The sequence below is a fragment of the Podarcis raffonei genome, chromosome 7, assembly GCF_027172205.1.
Source record: "Podarcis raffonei isolate rPodRaf1 chromosome 7, rPodRaf1.pri, whole genome shotgun sequence".
NCBI classification, from domain to species: domain Eukaryota; kingdom Metazoa; phylum Chordata; class Lepidosauria; order Squamata; family Lacertidae; genus Podarcis; species Podarcis raffonei.
Genome location: NC_070608.1, coordinates 85,426,104 through 85,442,508, shown reverse-complemented (window position 1 = coordinate 85,442,508; position 16,405 = coordinate 85,426,104). Strand labels below are relative to the sequence as shown.

The 16,405-nt window shown below is 47.8% G+C and overlaps 1 protein-coding gene across 5 annotated transcripts in view; it reads left to right on the top strand.

Annotated features, from left to right (window-relative positions):
* The first annotated feature begins 13,663 nt into the window (after nt 1-13,663).
* ENOX1 (ecto-NOX disulfide-thiol exchanger 1) overlaps nt 13,664-16,405 on the top strand; it is a 280,653-nt gene continuing 277,911 nt past the window's right edge. For 4 of the 5 annotated variants that reach the window (XM_053397286.1, XM_053397288.1, XM_053397287.1 and 1 more), the window contains exon 1: nt 13,666-13,782. The gene's annotated coding sequence lies outside the window, so the exon portion shown is untranslated. Of the gene's footprint in view, nt 13,783-16,405 lie in introns of all 5 variants that reach the window. The other variant, XM_053397289.1, reaches the window with a different exon arrangement.

Sequence of the window (16,405 nt, the reverse complement as noted above, 5' to 3'; positions counted from 1 at the left end):
TGCATGAAAACACTGCCGGGGCGGTACTACATGTGTGTAAAAGAGATTTGACAAAGGAAATCAAGCTTCCCCAGGGAGCGGTAGGAATGGGAAGAATGCTCCCTCATCCTGAGAACTAAAATAAATACCTCGGAGCCTTGAGAACTGCCCTCAACTCAGGGTTAGAGCAAAAGGAGGGCTGGGACAGCAAACTTCAGTTTCGGGACACCAGAGCTGTTCCTGGTCCCTGTTCCTCTTTTACAACACACACTTGGTACTTTTAGGTATTTTGGATTCACAGGCTATTCACTCTGCTCCTGCCCCATTCCTCTCCTTTTCATGATGTCTTTATGACGTTTTGGGGCTACTTGCAGGTTTGGCACTGTGCGCATGTGCATGATTGCACATTGTTCAGATGCACCTAAACTGGGAGTTGCCTGTATTCCGTTTCAGAAGGCAAATAAGGGATTAAGCTGAGGAGACTGTGGTTTCACCACAACTCTATCTGTCATAATATGTCTCCCTGTTGCTCTCATACGCCTTCATCTCAACTGAAGACAGACGTTGTGTACATCCATTCAAGGAGTGATGGGGATCGATTCAAGCTGGCACATTTCCATGCCAAGACCAAAGTATGGATGGCAGGTTCTTAACTGCAAGATGTGTTGTTTTTGTTGTTTGCAGATATTGCAGCCTTGACAGTGCACCCTGAGGAAGCTCTACAGAGACTCATCAATTATTTTGCCCAAGCTTGCATGGAACTCAGCCTCACCATCAGCGTAAAAAAGACCAATATCTTGGGTCAGGACACCACCAGCACCCCATGTTTCACCACTGGTGACCACATGCCTGAGGTGGTAGATGATTTTGCCTGTCTGGGCTCCACCATAACCAGCAACCTCTGCATTGATGCTGAGCTGGACAAGCATATTGTTCAGGCAGGTACAGCAATGGTTCGCCTCTCTGAAAGGTTATGGAATGCTAATGACCAACACCACAATAATAATAATAATAAATTTTATTTATATCCCGCCCTCCCCAGCCGAAGCCGGGCTCAGGGCGGCTAACAACAATAAAACAGTACAAAAGTACAGCACAAACAGCACTCTAAAATCATTCATTATAAAATTAATTAAATTCAGGCCACTGGCCACCATTGGGCCAGAGCTCCACGAAGATTGCCGAGGGAGGGAGTCAGGCTGTGCCCTGGCCAAAGGCCTGGCGGAACAGCTCTGTCTTGCAGGCCCTGCGGAAAGATGTCAAGTCCCGCAGGGCCCTAGTCTCTTGTGACAGAGTGTTCCACCAGGTCGGAGCCACAGCCGAAAAAGCCCTGGCTCTAGTTGAGGCCAGCCTAACTTCTCTGTGGCCTGGGACCTTCAAGATGTTTTTATTTGAAGACCGTAAGTTTCTCTGTGGGGCATACCAGGAGAGGCGGTCCTGTAGGTACGAAGATCCTAGGCCGTATAGGGCTTTAAAGGTTAAAACCAGCACCTTAAACCTGATCCTGTACTCCACTGGGAGCCAGTGCAGCTGGTATAGCACTGGGTGAATGTGATCTCACAGAGAAGACCCCGTAAGGAGTCTCGCTGCAGCATTCTGCACCCGCTGGAGTTTCTGGGTCAGTCTCAAGGGCAGCCCCACGTAGAGCGAGTTACAATAATCCAGTCTGGAGGTGACCGTCGCGTGGATCACAGTGGCTAGGTCAGGGCGAGAGAGGTAAGGAGCCAACTGCTTAGCTTGGCGGAGATGAAAAAATGCCGCCTTTGTTATAGCTGCAATCTGCGCCTCCATGGAGAGGGAGGTATCGAAGATTACACCCAAACTCTTAACGGACGGTGCTGGCACTAATTGCACCCCCTCAAGAGATGGGAGTTGCCCCCCCCCAACCCATATCGTCCCGTCCCAGCCACAGGACCTCTGTCTTTGAAGGATTTAACTTCAACCGGCTCCCACGTAACCATCCAGCCACAGCTTCCAAACATCTGGTCAGTGTGTCTGGGGCCGAGTCAGGATGGCCATCCATCAACAGATAGAGTTGGGTGTCATCGGCATACTGATGGCAACCCAGCCCAAAACTCTGGACAAGCTGGGAGAGGGGGCGCATAAAGATGTTGAAAAGCATCGGGGGAGTATCGCACCCTGAGGTACTCCACACACCAAGGAGTGGCGCGATGACAATTCCCCCCCAAGCGCCACCCTCTGTCCCCGACCAGAGAGAAACGAGCGCAGCCATTGAAGGACTGTGCCCTGGATCCCCACGTCGGCAAGGCGGTGGTCCAGAAGTTCGTGATCGACCATGTCGAAAGCTGCTGACAGATCTAGAAGAATCAGCAGCCCCGACCCGCCTCGATCCAGCTGTCTACGAAGATCATCTGTTAGGGCAACCAGAGCCGTCTCGGTCCCATGACCAGCGAGGAAGCCGGACTGGAATGGATCCAGAGCCGATGTTTCATCCAAAAACCCACCAAGCTGTTCAGCAACCACTCTCTCAATCACCTTACCCAGGAACGGAAGTTCTACCAAGCCTATTAATTGAACATGCTGCTTTATGGAAGTGAATTGTGGGCAACTTGTATATGCCTCAATGCCTTCCATATGTGCTGTGTCAGGAAGATTTTGGGCACCATATGACAGGACAGAGTCTCAAACAAGAAGGAAGCAGGTGGCCTGGAGAATTCTTGATGGACTAGAGATTGCTATAAAGGAATGGGTAAAAGTGCCATTGTGTTATGATCTTTTTATGATTTGTTTTAAATGTCCTCATTAACTTTTATGGTATTCTTTTACACGTCTATGATGAGATGCCTCTTTCTAAGGGGAGGGTGATGTTATGAGTTTGTGGGCTGGGACTAGATCCCCTTAAATGTGTTATGATTTAGTAAAAGTTAGAATTAGTCAATGTTTGATCAAACTTTGCCAAACACAGAAACCTCCTGGATTTAGTTGACACCCACTCTTTATAGGGAAGGCATCCGAGGATGAGCCATCATAACGGACGGTGCTGCACATGTTCTTGTGGAAGAACACAATCATCTTGTGGAGCTTAGGTGGGCATCCTATCTAGTTGAGCAGTGTGAAGAGTCATTTTCGTCTGACGAGGTCAAAGGTCTTCATCAGGTCTATGAATGCAATAGATAAGGGGTGTCTCTCTGCTCTTTGCATTTCGCCTGCAGCTGGAACAGTGAGAAAATCATGTCAATTGTTGACCTCTGGGCCCTAAAGCCACAATGTGAATTGGGATAGACCGTGTCAGCAAGTGACTGTAATCTGTTGAGAACTACACAGGCAAAGGCTTTCCCCATGGATTCCACAGTAGTTGTTACAGTCGTGGCGGTCACCTTTGTTCTTGTAGAGGGTCACAATGATGGAGTTGAGTGTGTCTTGTTGCATGGATCCTGTTTCCCCAAACTGCTAGAGGTGCTCATGAAGGGATGTTATGAGGAAGAAACTGAGGCTGACTTTCAGTTCTTCTGTTGCGATTCTGTTCTTTCCTGGGATTTCACCACATGCCTGAGAGTTGATGGCATTGTCAAGTTAGGTAGATACATCCAGCTCTTCTAAGACAGGCAAAGTCTGGATGCTGTGATGAAGACCATGGTTTCCCACAAGGACTGTTCTTGATAGTGCTCTGCCCATCACTTCATCTGCTTGCTGATGTCTGTAATGATCTCTCCAGACAAGGTTTTGGGAGGTAGAGTTTTTCTGACTCTTGGTCCAAAGGCTTTCTTCATACCTTTGTACATTTTGCAAGTGCTGCCAGGGTCAGCAGCAAGTTGAATGACACAGCTTTGGCCAGTAGTCACTGGCACATCATCTGGCAATCTGCTGGACATCCCTTCTTTCATATGGCAGCAAGTGTCTTCTCACAAGGCATACACCTGTAGTTCACAAGAGCCTCCATGTCCTCAAACCAGCTGGGGATCTGCTGCTCTCTTTTGCCCAAAGAGTTCAAAGCTGTGTTGTAGGTTTCCTCTTTGAGGTGATTCCACCTTGCTTTGATGCTGCCTCTGGGGCAGTTCAGTAGAGTTTGTTCAACAGAATCACAGAACTGTTTACAATGTTCAGGTATGACTGTTCTGGCAGTGCTGATTCGAGGCTGCCACTTTCTGCTTTGTGGGTCCTCTTTGGCTGGAGAAGGGTCTTGCTCGCCACCAGGGAGTGATCCATGTCATAGTTGGTGGCCTGTCCCTGCAGCCCTGCCTCCACCTTGCTTACTGAGGTTGTGTGGCAGCAGCTTCTGGTGAGATCATGTGAGAGTCCCACAAGCTCTTGCCAGAAGCCGCTGCTTCGCTGGCAGCAGGGGTAGTTGGGGTGCCCTACAAGGGCATTTCTTTGTGGGATTCTGCCACCAGGGTGAAATGGGCCCTGCTTGTGATGATACTTTCTGCAGACTAGTGGGAGGTAGAAAGTTTACCTGAGAAGACTTTATTCCGCCTTCTTATTCCCCACGGCTACAGAATTGCCTGCTAGTAATGGTTTTGTCCGTGCATGTGTGTGTAAATAACAACATGGCTTATTTATACTGTAATTCCCTGGCCTACTTGACAAGTGGATTAAGAAGGAAATGAATGAGAAATTAAGTATCTCCAAATGTCCAGCCCTTCCCCAAGCCCATGTAGGATGCTAAATGAAATCAGTCTGTTAGTTTTATACTTAGCAATTTGGCTTGGCTAAGTTCCTCAGGAAAGATAATAGTCTGATGAAGCAGGAAACTAAAAACAAAAACCTGAATGTGGAAGTTCAAGTAAGCAAAATTAAATGCAGTGAAATCATTAATTTATGTACCGCTGTAACACCTGCACCCCCAGAAATAAAGACATTGGTAATTAAAGTCTCATCTCCCCAAGACAGCAGAAATCAACTAAATAAGTGGTAATTTATCACTCATCCCTCCAGGTGCCCTGAATCTGCAGGGGGTGGGGTGGGGAGAGCTGTGAATTAACACTGGACAGAATCGGTGCTGAGTACGAGTTTGTTGTCGTTTAGTCGTTTAGTCGTGTCTGACTCTTCGTGACCCCCTGGACCAGAGCACGCCAGGCACTCCTGTCTTCCACTGCCTCCCGCAGTTTGGTCAGACTCATGTTTGTAGCTTCGAGAACACCGTCCAACCATCTCGTCCTCTGTCGTCCCCTTCTCCTTGTGTCCTCAATCTTTCCCAACATCAGGGTCTTTTCTAGGGCGTCTTCTCTTCTCATGAGGTGGCCAAAGTATTGGAGCCTCAGCTTCAGGATCTGTCCTTCCAGTGAGCACTCAGGGCTGATTTCCTTCAGAATGGAGAGGTTTGATCTTCTTGCAGTCCATGGGACTCTCAAGAGTCTCCTCCAGCACCATAATTCAAAAGCATCAATTCTTCAGCGATCAGCCTTCTTTATGGTCCAGCTCCCACTTCCATACATCACTACTGGGAAAACCATGGCTTTAACTATACAGACCTTTGTTGGCAAGGTGATGTCTCTGCTTTTTAAGATACTGTCTAAGTTTGCCATCGCCTTTCTCCCAAGGAGCAGGTGTCTTTTAATTTCGTGACTGCTGTCACCATCTGCAGTGATCATGGAGCCCAGGAAAGTAAAATCTCTCACTGCCTCCATTTCTTCCCCTTCTACTTGCCAGGAGGTGATGGGACCAGTGGCCATGATCTTCGTTTTTTTGATGTTGAGCTTAAGACCATATTTTGCGCTCTCATCTTTCACCCTCATTAAAAGGTTCTTTAATTCCTCCTCACTTTCTGCCATCAAGGTTGTGTCATCTGCATATCTGTGGTTGTTGATAGTTCTTCCGGCAATCTTCATTCCGGCTAGGGATTCATCCAGCCCAGCCTTTCGCATGATGAATTCTGCATATAAGTTAAATAACCAGGGAGACAATATACAGCCTTGTCGTACTCCTTTCCCAATTTTGAATGAATCAGTTGTTCCATATCCAGTTCTAACTGTAGCTTCTTGTCCCACATAGAGATTTCTCAGGAGACAGATGAGTACGAGTTACTTGTGGGTAAACAGTATAAGGTAAAGGTAAAGGACCCCTGGATGGTTAAGTCCAGTCAAAGGTGACTATGGGGTTGCGGCGCTCATTTCGCTTTCAGGCCGAGGGAGCCGGCCTTTGTCCACAGACAGCTTTCCGGGTCATGTGGCCAGCAGGACTAAACTGCATCTGGCACAATGGGACACTGTGACAGAAACCAGAGCACATGGAAATGCCATTTACCTTCCCGCCGCAGCGGTACCTATTTATCTACAGTGGTACCTCGGGTTACATACGCTTCAGGTTACAGACACTTCAGATTACAGATTCCGCTAACCCAGAAATATTACCTCGGGTTAAGAACTTTGCTTCAGGATGAGAAGAGAAATTGTGCAGCGGCGGCGCAGTGGCAGCAGGAGGCCCCATTAGCTAAAGTGGTGCTTCAGGTTAAGAACAGTTTCAGGTTAAGAACGGACCTCCGGAATGAATTAAGTACTGTACCTGAGGTACCACTGTACTTGGTGTGCTTTCAAACTGCTAGGTTGGCAGAAGCTGGGAGAGGGCAACGGGAGCTCAGCCTGTCACGGGGATTTGAACTGCCGACCTTCCCAAGAAGCTCAGTGGTTTAGACCACAGTGTCACCTGCATTCCTGTAAACATTATAGGACCATCTTGTCCACAGGGAAGGGCACTGATGGAGAATATGGTGCTATTTTGAGTTGTATAAAGGAGCCGCCTCTTTAATCCCACAAACAGCTCATTGCAACATCTCAGCAGCACGTAGCAGTCCTAGTGTGGAAGCAACTTATATGTCCCATGGTTATTATGACTTATACATATTCCTATAGATTTATGTCTTCCATCAATAAAATGTCCCCCCAGGAGACAGCTGCTTTTCAGCTGAATATATCACTATTTATAGCATATCATTGTTTACTGTTGCAATCACATTCCTACAGTAATTATTGCGGCAGGTTTCTTTTTCTTTATTTTGCAGTGGAAGACGGGAACATAATTCCGAACAGGGGACAAAGCACCGATGTTGATCTTCACGTTTTAGCAGTTCTGAAAGTGAGGGGAAGAGATGTACAGTGGAAGTTCAGAACTTATTGTTGCTTGCATAATGAAAGCTATAGTTCTTACTGTGTGTGTGTGTGTGTGTGTGTGTGTGTGTGTGTAAAAAGAAAGACAAAACTCAGGAAAAAGGTGGGGAAAGTAAAGCTGTTGGTGTATCAGCATGCGCTGTGCATAATGAGCAAAATTTAAATCATGACATTAAAACGTTCTCTGACAAGCTGTCAAGATTATTACTAATTATTATGAGCACACCGTGTCTAAAAGCAGCTAAGTAGTTTGCAGGCAAACATACATTCAAAACATCTCAGCAATCTGAAGAAAGGGAATGGGCGCTGTTACAAAAACACACACAACTACTTTGATTTTGATGAATCAAAATTCCTTTTGGACAAACATGCAGCTTCAAGGATCTGAGCAGACAACTTAGCAACTCTCCTTTTCTTATAATTCTGCTGGCTGTAGAGGCCCTTTTTCTAGTGCCCTATCCACTCACTGTTCTTTCTGTCTCCTTCCCCTTGTTGACCATGAACATGCTGTGGCTTTTGCTAAGACAGGATCTGCATTAATCAGGGTATGGTGTGACTCTGCCACTTCCATTCTGTTTGGGCTTCAGCCGTCAGTATTTCTGCCTTTGGGTTAGTGCTTACTCTTTATCGTCCCAAGACTGCACTCGTGGGGCAGGGGAGAATAAGTTGATTCTCTTGGCATGGACAGGGTCACACGATTTTGCTATTCTTTTTTTTTCTTGGTCCATCTTGCCCGCTCTCATGTCCAACTTGCTCAAGACCTGAATTTCTTTTTTTTCTCTTTGCTAGTGCAACATTATGACTCACAATGTTCCACTAGTGCTACTGACCCGGTTCACTTTTTGCATTGCACGGAGGGCTATGGGATCAAGGCACTGGTGATTCGAAGGGCTAGTTAGCTGAAATAAATTATCTTTCTATCTCTTCATTGCTGGAATATGTAGAGCAGTTGAAGATATTAGACAAACATCGATATCAAGGCACATTACCACAGGAATAAGAGTTCACCAAAGAAAATGTGGAACTTTGTTGTTATAAGTGAATGATTCAGGTCTGCTATTTTCTTGGCGCTATACTTAGTTCCACAAACACTTGCTTGATTTTGAAGAAGGAGCAATTGATTTTACAGTTAATTTAAGTATGTCTCACATCTTTTGGAATGCTTGATATAAAGTTATATTCTGGTGTGTATTAGCAGGACAGGGTATATGGTTAAGTTGTGTCTGATTATTTTTTCTGGTACAAAGAAAATGAATTTGCATGTCTAGTAGCAATTGTGCTTTGTTTTCAAAAATCAATTATTCAACTTGTCCCCCCTTTAAACAGATGACTGTAAATGGATGAAAACTGACGTGAGTCTTTCTGTCCTGCACCAATTCACCTTGTTTCTGACAAAGAAATGCCAAAATGAAGATTAAGTAGGTCCCATTGTGCCTTTTCCCTCCGGAGCATAAGCAGTTAACTCACACACCTTAAAGCAATGAATTAGGTTTGAACGCTTTGCCCTTTACATGGATGTCCTTGAGTTGCTCAGTGTAATTTGTGTCAGTACTGTTCCGTTGTCACTGCACCAACTGAAGCCGTGACACGTAGCTCTGCCAGCCAGCCAGAGGGAAAAGCCACACACAGAGGCAAGACAAGCCAGTATGACTTAAATCAGGCAACCCAGTAGCATGAAAATTACTTTGGTTGCAGAAGGGTGGGGGTATAAATCAGTTACCCAAAATGTGAGCAACTTTTCTGGCTATGTTTTAATAATGCTATAATACTAAATCTACCCTCTCCCTGCAAAATACCTAATGGGAATACAAAACTTAAGTATTATAATGCTCTACCAAATAAGCCATCACATAACCATAAAAAAGCACATTATGGATTCAACACAATGATCACAAGTTGTGCCAATAACCGACATAAAATATTACTGCAGACATGCATAACTTGTGGTGCCTCCTTTTTGGAAAACTAGATGTTGTATAGTCAAGAGAACCTGTAAAACTTTCCCCCCTCCTCCCATTAAAATAGCACGACACCTATGAATATACTCCTAACCAGTGGTGATAAGAACATACATATCTTGAACTTTAATATGCTGCTTTAATCTCCTTTTTTTTTTAAGTTCAGAATGAGTCTTGTCATCCAGACTTTCTGCTGGGCACAGTTTGTATTATGCTGTTGCCACTCACCCCAATCTCTGAGCTGTGTGAGATCCCAGGGGTTACAGGCACTTACCTAGGGTTCAGGGACACAGGTGGCGCTGTGGGTTAAACCACAGAGCCTGGGGCTTGCCGATCAGAAGGTCGGCGGTTTGAATCCCTGCGACGGGGTGAGCTCCCGTTGCTCGGTCCCAGCTCTTACCAACCTAGCAGTTCGAAAACACATCAAAGTCCAAGTAGATAAATAGGTACCGCTCCAGTGGGAAGGTAAACAGTGTTTCCGTGCGCTGCTCCGGTTCGCCAGAAGTGGCTTAGTCCTGCTGGCCACATGACCCGGAAGCTGTACGCCAGCTCCCTCAGCCAATAAAGCGAGATGAGCACCGCAACCCCAGAGTCGGCCACAACTGGACCTAATGGTCAGGGGTCCCTTTACCTTTACCTAGGGTTCAGTTTCCTTGGAAATATCACAATATATATCACAATATATGGGTCATTGACACACATTGTATATACAGTACAACCTGAGCCTACGATGGAGGGGCTCACAGCACTGACACAAAATCAAGCATGCCTCTCACTCTCCTGCCTGCTTCTTGCCAAGCACAACGGCACACACACCCCTCTGGTTTTTATTTTTCTCACTACCAACCGGGTGAGGGAGGGGCCCCACCACTTTGGCACCAGGCAACTGCCTTTCTAATACTAAGGACCCACACTTAGGGCCATTACCAAGAAGCTGGCCTGTCGACTTGAACAATTGAATCCCCCATTAGATTTTAACCCTTGCTGGATCCAGGAATTAGAAGGGACTTGGGTATCACACAGGACACGGGTGGCGCTGTGGGTTAAACCACAGAGCCTAGGACTTGCCGATCAGAAGGTTGGTGGTTCTAATCCCAGTGACGGGGTGAGCTACTGTTGCTCGGTCCCTGCTCCTGCCAACCTAGCAGTTCAAAAGCCCATCAAAGTGCAAGTAGATAAATAGGTACCACTCCGGCGGGAAGGTAAATGGCGTTTCCGTGCACTGCTCTGGTTTGCCAGAAGTGGCTTAGTCATGCTGGCCACATGACCCGGAAGCTGTACACCGGCTCCCTCGGCTAATAAAGTGAGATGAGTGCCACAGCCCCAGAGTTGTCCACGACTGGACCTAATGGTCAGGGGTCCCTTTACCTTTACTTGGGTATCGCACAGCCTAACTGCCCCCAACAACCTCAGAGCAACACACACACACACACTTTCATTATACAGTCCAAGGATAAGTATCACTTTGTCAGAACAAGGTGAATTGGTGCAGGACAGAAAGACTCATGTCAGTTTTCATCCATTTACAGTCATCCGTTAAAAGGGGGGGGGGACAAGTTGAATAATTGATTTTTGAAAACAAGGCGCAATTGCTACTAGACATGCAAATTCATTTTCTCTTTTTTTTTAAGAATATTTATTAAGATTTTCAATTTTTTATACAAACAAAAAACAAACAATTTTTTTTTAAAAAAGACATATAGTTCAAAATACAATCTTTTCAATAACATATTTCTCTGACCTCCTCATACCCCCCCTTCTTGTATTCCCTTTTAAATTCTTTGTTCAGCAAATCCTTACCTTAAAGCATTACAGCTTATAATATCACCTTATTTTCTATCCAAACCCTTTTTTTTATCCATATTCCTTTATATCATTACAGCTAGAAACCACTCAATTTCAATCCAACATCATTCAGCATTCCTTAATTTTACAATATTTCTGTAAATAGTCCTTAAATTTTTTCCAATCTTCTTCTGCCGACTCTTCTCCCTGGTCACGGATTCTGCTCGTCATTTCTGCCAATCCCATACAGTCAATCAGTTGACAAATTCATTTTCTCTGTACCAGAAAAAATAATCATACACAACTTAAGCAAATACCCTGTTCTGCTAATACACACCAGAATATAACTCCTCCGTAGTTTGCAGTTCTTTTACAGTGGTACCTCGGGTTAAGTACTTAATTCGTTCCGGAGGTCCGTTCTTAACCTGAAACTGTTCTTAACCTGAAGCACCACTTTAGCTAATGGGGCCTCCTGCTGCCGCCGTGCCGCCGGAGCACGATTTCTGTTCCCATCCTGAAGCAAAGTTCTTAACCTGAAGCACTATTTCTGGGTTAGTCTGTAACCTGAAGCGTATGTAACCTGAGGTACCACTATATTGGTGTCAAGTACTCTTGAGAAACTAAAATATTAGCCACAACATGGATGAGCAACAAAACTGTGGATGAGCAACAAAATTATCATGAAGTGGGAGTATAGATAAGATGATATGGCAAAGAGCAATATTGGAGAGAGCAAAGCGTGTCCTTCACGCAGTTAACAACGAATCCTGGCAGCTGACTTATTTGAACATAAGCATCTTACAACTTCCTTGGCATTTATCTTCCCTTTCTTGTTCCCTTTTTCTTTCTGGACGTATAAATGAACGTGGGAGAGACCTTACAATACCAGTCAACACAGCAATCCACCAATGAATCAGTTTTTAATTCCACAAACTTAAATGGAGATTGTCGTTTGGAAAAGGAGAGAGATATTATTTATCGCTGCTTCAGCCCAAGAAGCTTTGTTTCCCAGCTGTTTATCTGCTCATGGTGTCTTGAAATGTGCTCTGCTTTGAGATCCTTTTATTGTGCGCAGGCCTGAGACTGCCAGACGGGAAGGAGCCAGAAGAGGGGCAGGCAGATTCTTCTGCACTCATCGCCATCTCAGCCCTTTCCCCCCTTACTCCCTGTGGGATCACACCGCCAGACTTCCAGGATCCCTCCCTCGGTGCCTCATCTATAATTTAAGACATGATTTACACTGTAGCTCAGCCAACAGAACCCAGAGCATCTTTCACCTTGCTTAGTAGCTAATGAAGCCTTACTTTCTCTTTGTTGCTGTGGTTCTGCTCGGCTACATTGGCCACGGAGTGCCTGGCTTTTATGCAAAGACTAAGCAAAATGCCAAGAGTCTGTATTAAGGAAATACAAAGTAGGAAGACTCAAAACAATCTTGAAGACTAAGTGGTATCAAAGAAAATATCAGAGTGCTTCCTGACCCTCACTCTTCTGCTTCCTGCTCTATTAAAGCATCACCCAGGTCATTCTTGCAAGGTCTCTGCATCTGCTACTGAGTGAACTACGGTACCTCCTTCTCCCCAGCCTGCCCCTTCACTATTCTTACTATTGCTTTCCCAAACCTGGTGCTCTCTGTAGGATTAGGACTACTGCTTGCATGAGAAGTTTTTAATGTCTGATGCTGTATCGTTTTTAATATTCAGTTGGAAGCCGCCCAGAGTGGCTGGGGAAACCCAGCCAGATGGGTGGGGTATAAATAAATTATTATTATTATTATTATTATTATTATTATTATCCAAAACTCTGGGAGGCAGGGCTGGATTAACCATTAGGCAAAATAAGCCCATGCTTAGGTCATCAAAGGAAAGGGGGCAACGTATAAATGTTCCATTGCCAGATCTACCATGGACCATACGGTGCAGATGAACAAAAATAAACATTATTTATACAAATATACAAAAATAAACACTTTCCATCTTGCTGTAGGTTTTGTTTCATTTTAAAAAATTATTTTATTTTATGGCTTGTGGTTGTTTATGTTTTGAATTCGATATATATGAGGGCACCAAAATCTTGTAAGTGCCATTGGCCTCTAAATGTCTTAATCCGGCCCTGTTAGGAGGGCTCCAAATTGGGGAGGGCTGCTTTACTAACTTCAGCTATTGAGATTGCAAGGGCGTGGGGTTCCATCTTTGGAAAGGACTGTTGCTGGGGAGGGAACCGGGGAGCAACTCCCAAGGCAGCTTGTTACCCCAAGATTTTGCGTGCGCCTCACCTGCCCCCTGGGCAGACGGGAGGGCTGGAGATCAGCTTCCTGCAACCTGGCGACTGCCCGGCGGGGAGTTCTAGCCAAACCATCCGGCCGCCTCCCGGGTACCGGAGCCCGGACGGGGAGCGCACGCCAGGGGGAGCCGCGCGCTCGTCTTGGGCGGCCTTTTCCCCACATCCCTTCCCCTCGGCGCCCCGTATGCTGTGTCGCTCTCTCGTTCCTCCCTAAATCCAAGCCCGTTTGCTCCCTTCTCCTTCCACAAACGAGGCAGGGAGTTTTTCTCTGCGCCCCCGACGCATTTCCAGCCCGATGCCGAGCGGGGGATGCTCGCCTCCCGCAACCCAGGTGCGCGCCTCGACGGCTGCCCCTCCTCTCCGCCTGAAAGTGCGCGGCGGCGGCGCGCAAGTCCCTCCCCACCGCCCCGCCCCGGCTGCGCGGACTCGCCGGGGCTCCTTTGTGTGCGCTTGGCCGCCGCGCCGGAATTTCGCCCCGCTCCCTGGCAGACGGCGAGCCGGAGAGGGAGGGAGGGAGGGAGCGGGGCCGCCGCGGCTCCTCCTCCGGCTCCTTCGCCCAGCCTCCTGCTCCGCCGACCGCCTGCCTGCCTGCCCGGCCGCCCGCGCTGCCGCCGCCGCCGCCTCCACGCGCGTCGCCGGAGCCTGGCGGGCGGCTGCTCGGCTCCTGGTCGCCGGATCCCGGAGGCGCCGCGCCCCGAGGGGGACCCTGCGCGCAGGTAAGGGCGAGGGGCGGCCGGGTGGGCGAGCGGCATCGTGCCGCGGCGGCATCCCGCCTCGCCCGCCGGGGATGCTGCTGCTACCGGGCGGGTGACGGGGCGGGCGCCTTGCGCGGGGACAGGCGGAGGCAGCGCGCCCGGCAGCCTCTCTGCGCCGGGAAGGCAGGCGGCCAGGCGGGCAGCAGGCCGGGCCGGGCAGCTCTCCGCGCGCAGGGGCGGCCCGACCCCGGACGGGAGCCTCTGGCTGGCTCTCCGCGTCCCTTGCGCGCCTGCCTGCGCCCGGGCGTCTCCAAAAGTTTCTTCTCTCGCACGCTCCGCTCCGAGCTTGCCGTGCGCCCCTGTGCGCGCAGCGGAGGCGTCCGAGGTGCCCGAGCTCTTGCGCGCTAGGAGGCACAGTCCCGGGAAGGGCTCCTGCGCTGCGCAACCGGTGGCGCCGCCGGGCTGCTCGGTCGCTTGCCTTGGGTGGCGAGAGAGGGCGCCGCACCTGCCCGGCAGAAGCAGGCGGCTCGGGTCCGGAGGAGGAGAGGTCCGGGCTCGGGGAGGAGAACCCGACGGGGGCATCTTCTCCCCCTCGAGCCCAGTCTTCGCTTGCGGAAGGTTCTAGGCTCTGTTCTGTGCAGCTCAAGTTCGACAGTCCTTGGATGCGGGGCGAGGAAACATTATTGGAACTGTTGCCCATCAAAATAGACCATCCTGGGCTAGACGACCTGACCTGCTAGAAAACAGCTTGCTCAGTTTGGGTGTTCTCCGGGCTTCCAGAAAGCAGTGTTTTAGGGCTGCAGCCAGTACATTGGATGATTGTCTAATCTGGAATAATGTAGGAACATGGAAAGAGAGAATCTGCAGGACACATAAGGAGGCACTTCCTCCATTTCTTCCCCTTTCTTGGAAAGATGCCCAGGGGGCTGGATGGCAATTGCTTGGCTTCAAGAAAGAACATCTGAATTTTGGGGCTGAAAGACTTGCACAACCCTCTGCTATTTGAGCTCTCTTTAAAATTACTTTGTGGTTTTTATTTTTTAAAGGTTACGTATGTGCACCCCTGCACGTCATAGCTTTGTTTTGCTTTGTTTAGAAAATGCTTTGTTTAGAAAAGGCGTTATTTGTTTCCCCCTCTTAGATTAGATTGCAGCAATAAAAACCTAAAGTACTAAGTATTCATAACAGGAAAAAGCCTTTGAAATGGCAAGAAAAGTGCCTGGCAGGCAGCTCCAGAAATTATAGGTTTCGTTGGAGTGGAGCTCTTTCTGAAAGTTGGGAGGTGAGCAAGCTGGGTTACACTTTCTTTGGATGTGCTGAGAGGGCTCTAAGCTCCCTAGTAGAGCACCTGCCTTGCATGTAAAGGGCCCTGTGAATCCGTATCATGTCTGATTAAATGATGATGAGATAGCTGGGTTAAGAAGAAATCTCTACCGGAGACCAGATAACACTTTCCTTTTGAAAGTAGACAATGTTGGGCAATGGACCAGCTGTCTGGCCGTGTGGTGGGCTTATTATGTTGTTAAACCCTAACGTGTAGTCTTCTCCTCTAAAGGAGACCCTATGAGACTCTAAAGTCCCATTGAAGCTGGTGCGCCTAATGTCCTGATCCTAAAGCAACTGTTGCCAAATAAATGCTTAAAGCCGGCAGACTTGTGCAAGATTCTAAATAATAATGTTATTCTGCCCTTGCAGAATAAAGAAGATCTGGCCAACCATATCCTTATGGACAACATGCTAGCAGGACATAAAGACAACCATGCTCCCCTGCTGTTATTTCCCAACAACTGGTGTTCGGAGGCATGTTGCCTCTGATCCTGCAGGTGGCACATAGACATCATAACCAGTAGCCCCTCGTGTACTTTTTCATCATGAATTTGCCCAGTACTTTGTCGGTGGCCATCCTCACAACGTGTGACAAAGCATTCCCCAAGTAGGTGTTGTGTGGGCAGCTCTTCCCTTGTCTGTCCTGAATGTCCAACCTTTTAGCTTTACTGCTTATATTGTATGAGAGAGAAAGAGAAAGGAAAGCACTTTCTAGCTGCTTCTGCTCCTCCCCTCCCCTTTCTTGTCTTTTTGCTAAACCCCAAACCCCTAAACATTGCAAGCTTTCCTGGAAGGGCAGTTCTTTTCCATGGAGATTGTACTTTCCCTCCTCTACTGGACAACATTTTGCATCTTTTGAGGATCAATGTTCTAAGGAACTCAAATTTAGGTAGAACGCTTTAACCAGCTATAAGCTCAAGAAAATCTCTGCTTGGCATTGTTATCATTTTCTGTGTGATATTTGCCATCGTGTGGGTAAAACTCTACACTGCTGATCAGGAGCGGGCAGGTGTCCCATTTTGCCACTTGAAGTGACATGGGAAAGTGCCACCACCACTGGTGGGGAAGTGGCGCTGCCATCAGCGCTCCAATTTCCAGTGAGCTCTCGCACACCGCTCCCAAAATTGCCGCTGATGTTGGCACCATTTCTCTAGTGGTGGTGGGGGCAGTAGGGAAAGGTGGGGTGCCCACAAGTGACCCTCAGGGCCTTTTTGGGCAGCCCTTGGCAAATTTTGGCACCCTCCCCAGTGATGGCCAAACTTGGCCCTCCAGCTGTCTTTGGACTGCAACTCCCATCATCCCTAGTTAACAGGACCAT